At 35.9% G+C, this 16,802-nt stretch overlaps 1 long non-coding RNA gene across 1 annotated transcript; it reads left to right on the top strand.

Annotated features, from left to right (window-relative positions):
* The first annotated feature begins 720 nt into the window (after nt 1-720).
* Nucleotides 721-14,265, top strand: LOC126949999 (uncharacterized). Its single transcript, XR_007724025.1, has 3 exons — nt 721-884; nt 10,429-10,495; nt 14,177-14,265. It is a non-coding gene; the product is annotated as an uncharacterized LOC126949999 (long non-coding RNA).
* Nucleotides 14,266-16,802: the final 2,537 nt, after the last annotated feature.

The raw sequence follows: 16,802 nt of genomic DNA, 5'->3' as shown, positions 1-16,802 counted from the left end.
GCAGAAAGACTGTTGACCTAATATACAACTGTGCTATAAATAATTTGCATCCCTTTAAATTCAGTATCAAACTCTGAACATGACTAATGTCTCATTCATTCAACAACTATTGAATAAACCTTTTTAGGAGGTTTTGTGTCGGACACTGTGGGTGAGAAGTTTTTAAAGAATATGATTCCTAACTGAAGAAGATCACAACGTAGTAGTTGTAAGTATACATAATCAAAATGTAACTTTTAATGAATAGTACACAAGTTGAATAAACTAAGGACTGTAGACAGGCCGAGGAATGATTATATCACTCTGTGTCAGAATATAATTAGGGGAGATGATAAGTTTGAATTCAGGATAAAGTACACAGAATGAAGACAGACAAAAATATATAAACAAATTAAGAAAAGCAAAGAATAAAAACATGATAAATACTTAAGAAACAGGAGAAAACCTATTAGTTACACTATAGAGGTCCTGTGCTATGCTTCCTACACATTAATGTTAAAATGTAGAATATTATTCAGTAGATATAAGGTAAAACCTTAGATTTTATATTTCAAAGAGCTCCCAGATGACATCAATTCTGCTCCTACAGAAAAATAGTGGGACACAAGATAGCTTGTAAACTGACTGTAGACAGTGCTAAAAATCATGCCAAGAAATTCATCCTCTACCACTGACGTCAGGTGATTTCAACTTGTGCCGTAAAGATCCCTGAAGGAGAAAAGAACTGCTGGCATCCCAACCTCAACATAGCAAGTTTATTTTATGTGTTTTACATGTTGTCTTGATCCAAAGGCTGGTTTTTTAACAACAAGAGTCACAAGAGAAAAAAATATTTTAAACATATGGATTGACTGCTTGGAGAAAATTTAAAATCTTTTGAGCAGGTAAGTAACATCTATTTTGAAAATCAATCTGTTAGCCTGTGTAGAGTGGAATGGAAGGGTAGAATGATTGGTCTGAATAATTAGTAATAACTGACTAATAATAATTAGTAATAAGTAACTAAAATTAGGATATTTAATAAAGTGATAGAAGTGGAAATCACAAAGATCAATAAAGATAGATACCAGGAGAAAAGGTGTATCAAGCATTGACTTTGGTGAAGGGAATAAAGATTACAAAAATGGTTTGTGCTTAGGTACTTTGTGGAATCATATAATCACAAAAAATTACTTAAGGACCAAGAAAATAGTTTCTGAACCTCTAAACTTCCTTTAATAAACTGGTAGAGATTGGACCAAAAAAGACCCAGAAGATTATTCACCTGGATAAAATATCAATTAAAAATATCCAGACTGTAGCATAAAGAGAAAAAGGTGGATGGGAAATACAGACGAGAGTGTGAGAGATATAGTACCATCATGGGAAAAAATATAATAAATGTGTAATTTTTATAATTGAGAATGTGTCAGAGCAGTATATGAGATAAGTGTAAAGAATTTTCATAGCCATAGAAGATACTGAGCCACGAATTCCAATGGTTATACAAACCCCACATATAATAAAAATAGAGAAAATCACACCTAAGCACTATGGTAAAACTTCTGAAAACCGGAAAGGAAGAAACAAGTCTGAAAAACAGCAAGAAGAAGGAAATAATAAAATGATATATTTCCTGCCACGAAATGACAGTGAGCATAACAACTGACTTCATTAAATTCATGGAAACCTGACAACAATGTAATGATATCTTTAAGATGCTAAATGCATATAACTGCCAACCTTTATTTCCATATCCAGTAAAAATATTTTTTCAAAATGAAAGTAGATCATCTCCCTTTCTAGTTAGGATGTAGAACAATGTAAATTAACTTCACTCCTGTATTAATTACAAGCAAAAATGTATGAAATCTACATCAAGCTTCTCTTTGGGGCTATCATAAGTGGTGAATGCAAGGAAGATTTAATGAGATACATATTAAACAAAATAAGCCCTTCATAACCAAGCAGAAAGTATACAATTTCCATACCTAGAATCAGATGCCCGGTCCTGGAGCAGGCTGGAGAAGGAAAAGGCCTACCATTTACTAAGAGGATGTAAACAAATGTGAAGAAAAAGTTAAGCCTTTGATTAAAATATAGGTTACTGGGATATATTGTCATATTGAAGAGCCTCAAATACAAAAGTGTATTGCTCAAGTGTCTTTTGGCTCCAGTAATTGCAAAACAGTTTCAATTAGAATAAGATTCCCACTAGTAATACTAATTATTAAAACCTTGGGGGAAGGAAGGGAATGTTTTATGCCCTAAAAGCACTTTTAAATAGAAACAGGCCAGGCGCAGTGGCTCACGCCTGTAATCTCAGCATTTTAGGAGGCCAGGGCAGGCGGATCACAAGGTCAGCAGTTCAAGACCAGCCTGACCAACATGGTGAAACCCCGTCTCTACTAAAAATACAAAAGTTAGCCAGGCGTGGTGGCACACACCTGTAGTCCCAGCTACTCAGGAGGTTTAGGCAGGAGAATCACTTGAACCCGAGAGGCGGAGATTGCAGTGAGCCAAGATTGTGCCACTGCACTCCAGAAACAAAGTGAGACTCCATCTCAAAAAAATAAATAAAACAAAAAGAAACAAAATAGACAGAAACTGTAGGGAATTTTGACATTCAACTTTTTCCAACATCTTTCAACATGGAACATAGAGAATTAAAGCAAAAATAAGAAATTGTACTAGCTTGAACATCATAGAAGAAACATGAGGCTGCCAGAACAATGGCAACTGACACTAAAAATATAATAAAGGGGCTGGGGACAGTGGCTCATGTGTGTAAAACCAGCACTTTGAGAGGCTGAGGTGGGAGGATCACTCGAGGCCAGGAGTTCAAGCCCAGCCTGGGCAACATAGCCAGACCTCATTTCTACAAAAAAGTAAAAATAAATTAGTCAGGCATGGTGGTATGTACTGTATAGCCAGCTACTCAGGAGATGGAGGCTGCAGTACTATGATAGTGCTGCTGCACTCCAGCCTGGGATAGAGTGAGACCCTGTCTAAAATAAAGGAAGAAGATTCAGGGGTTGCCCCCCTTTCAAATATGTATGCCCCTCTTAACAATTATTTGATCCTTGAAATGCACATGTATAGTGAAGACTCCAAGGAACCCAGGAGAAAGTAGTCTATAAGAAGACTGAAAAAGTGAGCAGTTATCTCAGATGCTGACCCCTGCAGAGAAGGCAGAATTAAGATTTTGAATCACACTAACTTAGAGGGTCTTAAATACCTGAAGTTTTCCACTAAAATTCCCAAAGGGTCATACCTTTCAAGTAAAGGCTATGTAGTAGAGATACTTGTTTTTCTTTGCATTTGTGGCAATATTGAAGTGTATCTGACTTAAGAAAGTATAAAAACAAAACACAGATTCACAGTGATCAGCCAGTAACATAACTGGGTACTAGAAAACAACAGAACACTCTGCAGAAGGAGACAGAATCCAGAGGATCTAAAACACATTATCTACAATGTCAATAATTCAATAAAAAACACAAGATGTGAAGAAAGAGGAGAGCGTGAACCATGTTCAAAGTTATAAACAGACAATAGGAATATATACTGATATAAATGAGATGTTAATAATAAGCAAACAGTATACAGCAGCTATTTTTTAAATGTTTAAAAACATGAATAAATATGATCACAATGGATATACAGGGCAATCTTAGTACAGAAATGAAAACTTAAAAAAGACTTAAATGGAAATCACAGAACAAAACTATATTTTAAAACAAATTTCACTAATGCAAATCTGAGACAACAAAAGCAGTAGTCAGTGAACTTTGTTGCAGATAGAAATAAATAATCCAAACTTAAGTACAGAGAAAAAAAATAGGAAAAAAAACACATAATGTTGGATAATATCATACTCTCTAACATAATTGTAATTGGACTCTAAAGAGAGAAAATAGAAACGCTGGAGCAGCAAAACTGTGAAGAAATATTAGACAAAAATTTTCCAAATTTAACTTTCAAAAAAGGAAAACAGAAAAAATATCTAAGCAGAATAATAAAACATTAACAAATCACAATAAATACGCATACAGTCAAAAACACAGAAAAAATTCTGAGATAACCAGCACCTAAATACAGATATACAGATGAAGAGCAATAATAATGACTGTCAATTTCTAAAGAAAAATAGCAGAGGCTAGAAGAAAACAGATACTTTTGACTAAAAAAACAAAAAACCACCACAACAACAAAACCACAAAAAACCTGCATCCTGGAATTCTAATATAAGTGAAAACATCATTTTTAAAATGAGAGCAAAAATAAATTAGAAAGCAGTAACAGTAACATACAACTAGAAAATGGCTAAGTATTTGAGAATGAAGCAACACCCTTCTAAATAACCCATGAGCTAAGGAATGAATCACAAAAGAAATTAGAAAATATTTTGAACTAAATGATAATGATAAGCCAATATGTCACAATTTGTGGGATGCAAGTAGAGAAGCACTTACCAAAAAAGTTTATAGCAGGATAAATGATTACACTGTTAGGTAACAAAAAATAAATGATTATACTATGTTAGATTGAAAAAAAAATTTTTTTTTTTTTGAGACAGAGTTTTGCTCTTGTCGCCCAGGCTGGAGTGCAATGGCGTGATCTCGGCTCACTGCAACCTCCGCCTCCCGGGTTCAAGCGATTCTCCTGCCTCAGCCTCTCGAGTAGCTGGGATTATAGGCATGCGCCACCACGTCCAGCTAATTTTGTATTTTTAGTAGAGATGGGGTTTCTCCATATTGGTGAGGCTGGTCTCAAACTCCTGACCTCAGGTGATCCACCGCCTCTGCCTCCCAAAGTGCTGTAATTACAGGCATCAGTCACCACGCCTAGCCCCCCAAAAATGTTTTAAATAAAGGGACTAAGCAGGCACCTTAAGAATTAAATGAAGAATAGCAAATTAAACTCAAAGCAAGCAGAAGTAAAAAATAATAATAAAAAAATTTTAGTAATTGATAAGCAAATATAGGTTGAGCACTTCAATTGCTGCAGAAAGGACCAAATACCAAAAATATCAGGGATCAATGGAAATACATTCAAATATGTTGTCCTATGTTTAAAAAAAATTTAAAAAGCTAAAATTAGTGAAATACAATGGACAAAAACAATAGAGAAGACCAATGAAGCCTAGAATTTGGGTTTCTGTAAAGATCAATAAAATTGATAAACTCCTGGGCAGACTAGTAAAGAAAAAGAGCAAAAACACAAATTATCAATATTAGAAGGAGAGTGGACCTATATTAGATCTACTGATCTCCCTGCTGTCTTCCACTGTTTTACGCTTCTCCTTCAATAACACACACATAAGAAAGCCCAATTCCTTTTTACCCCCTCTTATTAGAATCTAAGTCTTGAATTGGTAAACTTGTGTGTGTGTGTGTGTGTGTGTGTGGTTTAACCAATGTATTTCCAATGCTATTACATAATTGTTCCCAATTAGATGTGCCTGAGGGAAATTTGAATAGAAACTGAGAATTTTTTTGATAGGCAGCCAAGTAAGCCACTCTCTGCTTTGAGCAAAAGTGTTTAGATGACTGAAATGTTATTCCTGTATTTTGAGTCAAAATATGCTGACTTTCCAGGAGAAGACAGTTAATAATAACAGTACAGTTCTCAGTCAAGGTATGAACAAATTTATGCAGTTATCTGAAAATAACTGGCTTAGTAAACTCATAAATCTCTACTCTGTAAAATGAAACGTCTCATGTTTTTTCAGATTCTTCAAGTTCAGTTTTATTTTGTTTTCCTAGGAATTTAACAATGTTTTATGGGAACTTCTAGCCTTTCTCAGGGGCAATAAGGAAAACCAAGAGTAGGAGTTTTAGTCCACACATGGCCAAGGGCTAAAGGAGAAGGAAGTTCCCCTGTTGGAGGCAGCCGGAAGTTAACTGTGGCAAAACTGTTACAAATTCCAATTCGTTCATTTCCCTGTTAACTGTGGCAAAACTGTGATACAAATTCTAATTCATTCATTTTCCCTTACCCCTAAGCATTCCCTAGGCCTATTTCTATCAAAGGTTCAAAGTTTTAAGATTATTAATTTTGTTCTATAAGGATGGCAGATTGCCTTCTTTCTTAGTGTAGGATATTGAGGCGATCTACTCCACTATTACCACCCCAAGTTTTAGCACTGAATAAAATGGGATACCATAATACCAGAATGCTATAAAGATGGCTCAGGCAAGCAAGAGGATATGGGTTTGTCCTGTGTGTTTGATGCAAACGTCTAAAGTTCCAGAAGTAAAATTTATTTATAACAAGTCAATAGTTATAGCAAAATGTCTGCATTGATATAAGTTGGTATAAATCCAATATATATATATATTTATCAAAATATGCTCAAGCTTACACAATAAAGCTAACTTAATAAAGTCATATATTGGTTTGTTTCTTTCCCATAAATTCTTCTCTTTGTTTGTTTTGTTTAGGCCTCAAAGACTTTCTTTAAATGTTTGTAAACCAGAACTGTAGAAATCCAAGTAATTTTCACAAGTTACTACCTTGGTACCTAGAGAAGAATTAACATTTATCAGATATTCAAGATTATAGAGAGTCCTTCCAACACTGTATCTATGGGAAATCATTCTACCACATTAATTTTCTTTCAAAGACTCCTGCTTAGCTTAGATTTCATATATTGATATGAAAATGATTTAATATAGCTGCTTCTGGCCTCAGGCAGTGGCTCAAGCCTGTAATCCCAGCACTTTGGGAGGCCGATGAGGGTGGATCACCTGAGGTCAGGAGTTCGAGACCAGCCTGGCCAACATGGTGAAACCCTGTCTATACTAAAAATACAAAAATTAGCCAGGCATGGTGGCACGCGCCTGTAGTCCCAGCTTACTTGGGAGGCTGATGCAGGAGAATCACTTGAACCCATGAGGCGGAGGTTGCAATGAGCCAAGATCGCACCACTGCATTCCAGCCTGGTGACAAAGTGAGACTCCATCTCAAAAAAAGAAATAATACATATATATGTATATAGGTATACATATACACATATATACACATATATACATATGTATATACATATATACACATGTATACACACATATATACATATATAGAGAGAGAGAGCAGCTTCTGTGTCTCTACGTTTATTAAATGGCCATTGGTCTTAGGGTATTCATAGATTTATTCCCTGAAGACTGGCAGCTTTGACTCTTGCTTCCCTGTTGTAATTTGATGAATTGATGCGGATGCTGAAGGGCATCTGGCTTAGCCTGTTACTGTGCTCTCCTGTTATGGCAGTTGCCAGTTGCCAGAAACTACAAACAGAGCTCCATTGCAACTAAATCCCACAGACAGCCTGTTTCTATCCTGGCTTTGTTCTGTTAGCTCATTTAGTAAGGTTAAAATCTTAAGAAAAATAAACGATGTCTTCTGAAACATCTGTTATCCTTTGATCTTGTCCCAGTCCCAACTTTATGTTCTACATCTTCAAAATAACGATAATAACTTTCTAAACATATGTAATGAACTACCCTTGCTACCAAGAGAAGAGTGTTACAGCTGTATGACTATATGGTAAGTCAGACATCAAAGGAAACCAACTGGGGAAGATTTTTAGAGGCTTGGTTTTGATTCAGGGCTGTATGTGATGTTGACAAAATTAGGATTTAATGCAAGTATGTATACCCTCACCTACAGTTTTCATAATTTCTCTTTTGCCAGGCTATTGTTTCATGCCAATACAGTGATTATTGTAAAGAGTAACATAACAATTCTGATAGAAGGGATTATTATTAAAATAAAATATCAATTTCAGGATAGGAAAGGCTACTTATTGAGAGAGACTGTGTGAAAAAATAGATCTGTCTGGGCTATTCTGCTGACTGGTATAAATTCAGTAGGCTCTAATCCTGCAATGACCAATGTCCCTATTTCTTTATGTCTTGACGCTGTTTTCCTTCACTGATTATCATGCCTAACATATCAGAATGACCCCTAGAGGCCTGGCACTACCATTATACATGATTTTGATTATCAAAATTATTTGAAGAACTCTTAATAATATTTCTGTTGCTCTCTGGAGTCACACGTAAGTGTCTATACAATCTATAAAGTGTCAAATCCAATATACTAATTTAATGTATAAAACATGGTGTGTGAAATTAATAATCTTAAATTCGGTTCCTGACTTCCTAAGAACACAATGGGTGCCTGGGGAGGTTCTTTTAAATTATATAATGATCCAATTTCCCCCATCACTCCAATAGGGAATACAGATAATTATATTCACATGACTGCAAATGTAAACTGCTAAGTCCCACAGTCAATGGGACATAAGTAAAATATGTATGGTGAATTATTAAAAAAGCACTGAAGGACTGAAAATAAAATGTTACCCTTTGTCATGACGATGAGAAAGATGATCAGTTTAAGAAAATTTCCCTTCTTGTTATTTAGGACTATGTTTCAATCATCTTTTGTTTTTTGTTTTTCCCTGTAATCAGTAGGCACATTCTTTTTTCCCCAACCTTTATTTTAAGTTCCGGAGTACATGTGCAGGATGTGCAGGTTTGTTACGTAGGTAAATGTGTGCCATGGTGGTTTGCAGCACAGCACATTCTTACCTAGGACACAATGCAATGCAATCTAATTCCATCAGAACTTTGCAAGCCTATTTAAAACCATTCATTTTACTCTGCCTTAATAATTATATATAGCATTTCCATATTGCTTTTAAACTAATGTTTAAATAATAATAGAATCTCTATTTGCAACATTATGTTGCTTAACGTATTTCCAATAATATGTTAAAGTCTGATTTCCACTATCTAATGGATTAAAGTGCTTCCAGCAGGAGAAACGTGATTGAAACTCACTTGGAAAGAACTGTGTTTTTTAGTTTACTTACAAAATAATTGTAAATATATTTCACTTCAAAATCTTTTCCTGTGGAGAGTAATCACGGAGAAGTCTCATGAAAACAAAAGTTTCACAACCAAAAAAATTTGGGAAATGCTATGTGTTCTACCCACCCTATACCAGGAAATTTAGAAATTACCGTGGTATATGAAAATGTCTAAAACATCCGTCCTGGTTTATCTAATCACAACACCTTCTTTGAGAAACATCTATTAACATCTCTCATCAGAATGGCATGAAAATCATTCTGAGATTCGCCGATACAACATTCTACCATTTATTAAACATGTTCACATTTAATATCACAGTTGAGCCTTAAAAATTCATGACACATTGAAATAGAAGTCTTCAGAAGAGATTTTCCTGGCTTTTAGAAATAAAGCTGGAGTAATTTGGGCTATGAGCTGAAATGTTTGGTTTATAGACTCTGAAATAAAGGCAGCTATCGCTTACTGAGAGTTTTTATATGCTCTGTACTCTCCTAGACAGTTAAATTCACTATTTCAAAACCCCAAATATACGTCAAAATATAGATTTTTCATATGAAGAAACTAAATCTCTGAAATTTTAAGCAGCTTTTATACACTAAATACATAGACAGATGGTATGCAATCTTTAGTGTCCACTGACCTCCGAAATGTAGCTTCTCTGCAGCCTATGTTACCACCCAATATCTTTGCTCCCAGCATGATAGAGTAAAAACTCAGCTGCACATAAGTTCAGGACTATGAGGATGAGAGTTTGTTACATTTATGTTTTGTTTTTTAACTTGGTTTCAATAGTAAGATACTGTGGGGAAAAAGGTCTTTCCCATTTCTGGGTTTATAGATGAGGAGGGCAGCTTTTGTTTTGTTTTGTTTTGTTTTTTGAGATGGAATCTTGCTCTGTTGCCCAGGCTGGAGTGTAATGGTGCGATTTCAGCTCATTGCAACCTCTGCCTCCTGGGTTCAAGCAATTCTCCCTGCCTCAGCCTCCCGGGTAGCTGGGCTTACAGGTGCCTGCCACCACACCCGGCTAATTTTTGTATTTTTAATAGAGACGAGGTTTCACCATGTTGACCAGGCTGGTCTCAAACCCCTGACCTCAGGTGATCTGCCTGCTTTGGCTTCCCAAAGTGCTAGGAGCTTTTGTATAAAATAAAGTGATCTGCCCCCTTTTCTCCATTAAGAAATGGCAGAAAATGCAGCACTGTCTTTGCCGTCACTGCAGTTCTGTGGCTTCATCGAGCGCACCACTGCTTCAGGCATCTGTTGTCTCCTGCCTGCTCAGCCACTCACAGTGCTGCCCTCTCGAGCTTCACAGGCCAGCTCAGTGTCGTCTCCTATCTCAGTCACTTTGGAGCTCAGAAAAGCATAAACAAGTTTGGTAGTTTGTTTTTTAATGCACAGGAAACATTTACTTTTGTGGCCCTGTGGAGACTGATAAGTGTAAGCCCTCTCAGGATGATCAAACAAGAACAAGAACTATTCCTAAGTCAAATTTTAAAATTTGTCTCTTGATCCTCTATTATATTTTTTTCCTTTTCCTTCACAATTTTTAAAAAATTATTTTCCTCAATAGGAAATTCCTGCCATGATCCTAACAGCTGAAACATGTGAGCCACTGATAACCATAAGCGACAATGAATGTAGGTATTCCTAATCTTGAATTCTACTTGATATATATGATATATTTATTACATAGATATTTATTATGTATTTATTGTAGTATTTTCTAAAATGTTGCTAAAAGTGTAAAAAAAAATTGCTTTTTACAAAATTTCACTTTGGGATGCTCCCTTAAAAATGGGAAACGGGAAAAAACCTTCACTGCTCTAATACATAATATATTTCATTTTCTCTTCACATTCTATGGTTTTCTAGTTTTAATAAAGTTACTAAACATAAATGTTGACATCTGCCAGTGCCTCATTTATTCCTGAGAAATATATTATTTACTGAAACATCTGTTTATAGAAATAACATAAACTCAGTAAATATCTGATTGTTTTAATAATATAAACAGAACAATGATACTTATTATTCCAAAATGCATTAATTGGCTATCCCAAAAAAACAGATTACTAATCATACTCTATAGTGTTTAAGGAATCCCCAGCACTGCCTCAGCATTTCCTCAGCACAGATATTACTAAACATTAAAGAATTGGAATGTTAATCATGTAGAAACTTGTATAGTTTTTGGTTCAAAGCTGTTTCTTACAAATTTAAAGAGCTAATTTCACCAATATTGTCATCAAAATATCAAAAGCTTTAATGGAATTTTTCAAAATAAACTAATTGTTGCTGACTTTTTTTTTCTTAAGCTATATGACAAATAATTTCAGGATAATTTCCAGATTCAAAAAAACAATGGTTAGGAATTTTTTTTTTTTTTTTTTTTTCCTGAGACAGAGTCTTGGCTCTGTTGCCCAGGCAAGAGTGCAGTGGTGCGATCTCAGCTCACTGCAAGCTCTGCCTCCCGAGTTCACACCATTCTCCTGCCTTGGTCTCCTGAGTAGTTGGGATCACATCCGGCTAATTTTTTGTTTGTATTTTTAGTAGAGATGGGGTTTCACTGTGTTAGCCAGGATGGTCTCGATCTCCTGACCTCGTGATCCACCAGCCTCGGCCTCCCAAAGTGCTGGGATTACAGGTGTGAGCCACCGCGCCCGGACAGGATTGTTTTTTAAAAAGGCTTGGCAAATACTGAATTATAGAAATGCCTGTCTGGGAATATTTTAACTCCTTAGGTTAGATTCTCAAACATTTTAGAAGCTGGTTTCTGCCTACTCTTTCAGAATTATCTACTTACACTGTTTCCTCTTTTAATATTCCAAAATGTACTGAACTATTTATAGTTCACTAACTGCACTTTACAGTCATATATCCAAAGCCCTTTCAGTCACCTTCTCTACCTAAAAGGAACGTCCTTTCCAAGATGGGTTGCCTACTAATTTCTATGGCTGTCAATGTGAAGTAAAAATGTCTATTTGGTATCTTTGCTACCGACCACAGGCAGACAAATGTAGGAGTCTATGCCATCATGTATTTATGTTTATGCCAGTTTTTAACTTGTTCCATCATGGAAATTGCATCATTATGCTTGATTGTTGGCCTACTTGTGTCTTCATTAGAGAACAAGTCACCTATGAGTAGAGATGATAGTTTTTCCTCTTGGTAGACCTTTATTTAGGTAATTAATAAATATGTATTGAATAGATGAATAATAATTAATGAATGAGATAACATATGTTTAGCACCTAAAGCACACTTTATACTCAAATAGTTGATAATCAACTATAGTTGTGTATAAACTATTAAGTTGATACTCAAATGCTCATTGTATTTTCGATATGTAGCAAATGATTCATTATTCACTCAACTAATATTCATTAAATTGTTATCATATACTAAGCATTGCTCTAGACAATGAAAATGAAGAATAAAATGATAATGAAGGATTAGGCTTTTTCTATTGTGAAGCCTACGTTCCAGTAGGAGAGACAGACAATAAATAAGTAAACCAATAAATTAACAAGAACACATTAAATAATATGAAGTCAATAAAACCGAAAATAAGTAATAGTTCTAGGGTAAGTAATTTTATTTGGATGTGCTGAGAAATTCTCACAGGAAGGTAACACCTGAGCTGAACCTGGTTGGAAAAAGGAGCCAAGCATTTGAAGACATGATGGGTGGCTTAATAGATTTGAAAGTTAAAAGATCTTTGGAGGAAGAATAAGCTTGCTACAACTGAAAAGCAGAAAAGGAAGGTGAAGGAAGGAAAAGCATGGTAAGATAGATATGAGGTGCAGGAGATAGAGGCAGAAGACAATGTAGGGTCTTTTAGAATATGCTGGAGCTTGTGTGCTTTCCTTTTCTCACTAAGTACAGGTGAAAGCCATTGGAGGATTTTTATTCAGCGAGTGACATGGTTTTAATTACATTTTAAATTTATTACTCTGGCTGCAGAGCATAGATTATGGGGGGGAAAAAAGGAGTGATTAGTTTAAAAATCCACTGAAGAAAGTAAGGTGGATAATGATAGTTGTTTGGGCTAAGGGGCAACACTGGAGGTTGAAAGAAAAATAATTATTTTGGAGGCACAGCTGACAGTACTTGTTGATTGATTTCATATGGGAGATGAGAATTTTTTTTTTTTTTTTTGCCTTTTTAAGTGTGTTTTATTATTTTTTTTTTCTTTGCTTCTTTTGAGCTTAAGCATCTGGGTGGAACAGAGAATCAAGTAGGAACAGGTTTGGTCGCAATATCAAGAATACAGTTTTGATCATATTTAATGTGAGCCGGCCTATTGGAATTCAAATGATTATGTCAAGTAGGAGTTTGTCACTGAGGAAAGACTTAGAACTAGAGATATACATCTGTGAGTCTTTAAATATAGGTGATGTTTAGAGAATTAGAAAAGACTTTTTTCAAGAGAGAATATAGGTCGAGAAGAGTAGAAGACTTAAGACTAAGCCTAGGGTCCTAGAATTCAAGGGTCAGCAGAGGAGGAGAATCTAGCAGGGGAGACTGAGCTAAACTACTTAGTAGATAGGAGAAAACCAAGGTAGTTCAGAGTTCTGAAAAGGAGAAAAAAATTCAATCAGAATAAAATGGTCAGCTAATCTTTTACAGAAAGAACAAATAAGATGAAGAATGATGAAACATGACAATTTTGGGTTTTTTTTTTTTTTTCCTTTGAGATGGAGTCTCACCCTGTCGCCCAGGCTGGAGCGCAATGGAGCAATCTCAGCTCGCTGCAACTTCTGCCTCCCGGGTTCAAGAGATTCTCCTGCCTCAGCCTCCTGAGTAGCTAGGATTACGGGTGCTGCCACCACACCCAGCTAATTTTTTGTATCTTTAGTAGAGATGGGGTTTCGTCATGTTGGCCAGGATGGTCTCGAACTCCTGACCTCGTGATCTGCCTGCCTCGGCCTCCCAAAGTGCTGGGATTACAGGTGTGAGCGACTGTGCCCAGCCAAAACATGACAATTTTATCTAGCAAAATGGAGATCATTGATAACCTTGGCAAGAGTAGTTTCAACAAAGTGTACAGGGGTGGTGGAGGGGACACCCAAATGAACTAAGTTGAGAAGAGGCTGGAATCATCATCACGTTACTGCAGAAACAAGCTCTTTCCAAGGGAAATGGCTGCACATCAGAACTTTGTAAAGAAGTTTAAAGTAACTATATTGTGTAATTTACAATTGTGTTCCTATCCTCCACAATGAGTGCTGACTGTATGAAGCCTCTGAGGTGGTTTAGCCCACCTTATAGTAAAGTGCAGTGATAAGAGGCCAGATCAATTGCATTCTCTCTTTCAGGTCTGACTTTGAAATGGAAGGATATAAGCAGTGGGAGCTGAAGTTATTCAGATACACAGAGCAAGGCCTTGGGACAAGAGCTTTGATGAGTCCTGAAGCAACTGAAGTCATGAATATGCCCAAGCTATAACTTATAAGGCAAGCTATTTGGGACAGAAGATAAGGCATCCACTTCTAGGGAAAAATAAGTTACGTGCTCTACGGTGTCTGGGGCAACAGAGATGAGAAGAGTAGCTGGAGCTCATTAACAACAGAGTGTTAGAGTAAAGATTTACAACCTCTTGATGCCCACATCTCTACCTAACTTCTATTTCCCATTTTGATACTTTGGTTCCTGCTCTCTCACAATGCTTTATTCTTTGGATCTCAAGGCCTGACTTATCTTTATTACTACTTTCGCATTTGCATCCTTATAATAAATCATTAACTCTGGAGATTTCTGAGAGTGTTTCTGTTCTATATAAGCAACAGATTCTCACTAATACAAGGCACAACATACAAAGAATGGTTTATTAGATGCTTGGAATAAAAAGGTTAAATAAAAACCACTGACAGAGCATTCATAAAATTGGTAGATTCAAGAAGTAATTTAGAAAACAAAAAACTATTCGACGTTTTTTGAGTCAATGACTATATATTTATTCATTGATTTATTTGCACTGCGCTTATTCATTTTATAATAGGAAATAATAAAGTATTGAAAGTAGAAGACAGAGTGGTTGTTTCTTCGTAAGCAGGAAGGGACAGGGATAGCTTTAATTTTTTGCTTACCACCCTTTAGAAGCTGATACGTTTAAGTGTCATCCAATTACCTGTGTGGGCAGGTATCAGGGAGAAGAGATTTTTACCAGGAAAATTCCATAATCCAAAACTTTACAAAAACGATACGCAGTCAGGCACTTCATCCTTCCTTATTTTATTTTTCCAAAACATTGGCAATTTTGCCAACAGATTTTTTTCTTTAAGGATATGCTCTACAGGAAGAAAGAAAAAAAATTGCCATTTCTTTTAAAAATAAATCAAGAAATTATATATTATGCCATAACTGAAGATGAGCAAGTTTCTAAATTAAACTTATCTCTTCTTTTAGCCAAAGTAATGGAGCTTTAAAAAGTTACATTCTAAACTTTGGTAACATGAGTGGCCAAAAAATAAAAAGAGAGTAACACTTAAAATATAACAAAGAGATTTTTGTAAGAGGTTTTCATAAAGTACTGAAAGACCTTCAAAATAAGTCTCTCAAGGTTGTATTATGATAAAACTGCTGATTAGGATGAGGAAAAAAGGCTTTTTGACCTTAAACACATCACAGTTTCTCTTAAGGATCCTAAGTGCACCATGGCTAAATGAGAACGGACTTTTCCATTGCCCAGATAATGGGACCTGGAGCCCCTTGAGCTGAGCCCCTCATAACGTAGTTGAGACAACTGCAATGTAAAATCAAAGATAACCTCTGTGCTTATAATTGTGACAATCTCTCTACCAAATAATTAAAGGATTCCACACCACGTAAAAGGACACATAGGGAAGGTGGCAAAGACCAATATTTGATATTTTTCCTGTTACTCTATGTAAACCATAGAGAAATTAACTACTTTTCAAATCAATTAACAGTATAAGCCAAAATAAATATGATTTTCTGACATTCTGAAACAATGAAAGAATGACAAGCTTTTACATCGTTAATAAGTGTTTCTTGGTAATTTTCCATATCTTTCTCTTTCATAATCTTCCACATTTCTGAAAATGGAGAGGCTCTTTTGCCTAAACATAAGAATGCATAGAGAGTAAATAGAATTACAAAACCTCCAAGTTGAAAGTGACCTTTCAGGTAATTCAAGAACGTGACTAATATTTCAATTTCCACCAAAACAACACTTAAAGTAGTCGTTCAAGTCTATATTTGAATGCCTTTAATAGAGAAACTACTTCTATCTTTTAATCTTCTTTTGTAAGACATGCGGATTTTTTTTCTAAATTATGTTCAGATGAAAACAAGACTTTTAATCCCACTATACTTACACTAGTGTTATGAAACTCTGTGAATGCTGGCATTGACACACTTAGCATATGCCTTCAATAAAGACTTTTGACATTAAGAAGAGGCTCACGCACATATCTGGTTTTATTTTTACTTTCAAAGTCATTTCTTAAAAAGTATAGTAACCTATACTTAGGGCAACTGCATCTCAATTTGCCCCAGACAAGAACAAGTTATGTCTTTCTTTTTTTTCCCACCAGAGTAATTATCACCAGTTTCACTTCACTTTCAAAATGGTCTCATTTAGACAACACATTAGATAGGCTGACCATACCAATAAGGGTTATTTATTCTCCACAGCCTGATCTATGAGCACTCTTTTTTTTTTTTTTTTTTTTTTTTGAGACGCAGTCTCGCTCTGTCGCCCAGGCTGGAGTGCAGTGGCCGGATCTCAGCTCACTGCAAGCTCCGCCTCCCGGGTTTACGCCATTCTCCTGCCTCAGCCTCCCGAGTAGCTGGGACTACAGGCACCCGCCACCTCGCCCGGCTAGTTTTTTGTATTTTTTAGGAGAGACGGGGTTTCACCGTGTTAGCCAGGATGGTCTCGATCTCCTGACCTCCTGATCCGCCCGTCTCGGCCTCCCA

The sequence above is a fragment of the Macaca thibetana genome, chromosome 3 (genome assembly GCF_024542745.1).
Source record: "Macaca thibetana thibetana isolate TM-01 chromosome 3, ASM2454274v1, whole genome shotgun sequence".
In the NCBI taxonomy this organism is placed as follows: domain Eukaryota; kingdom Metazoa; phylum Chordata; class Mammalia; order Primates; family Cercopithecidae; genus Macaca; species Macaca thibetana.
The sequence above is the reverse complement of the archived record's forward strand: the minus strand, read 5'-3'. Positions and strand labels throughout refer to the sequence as shown.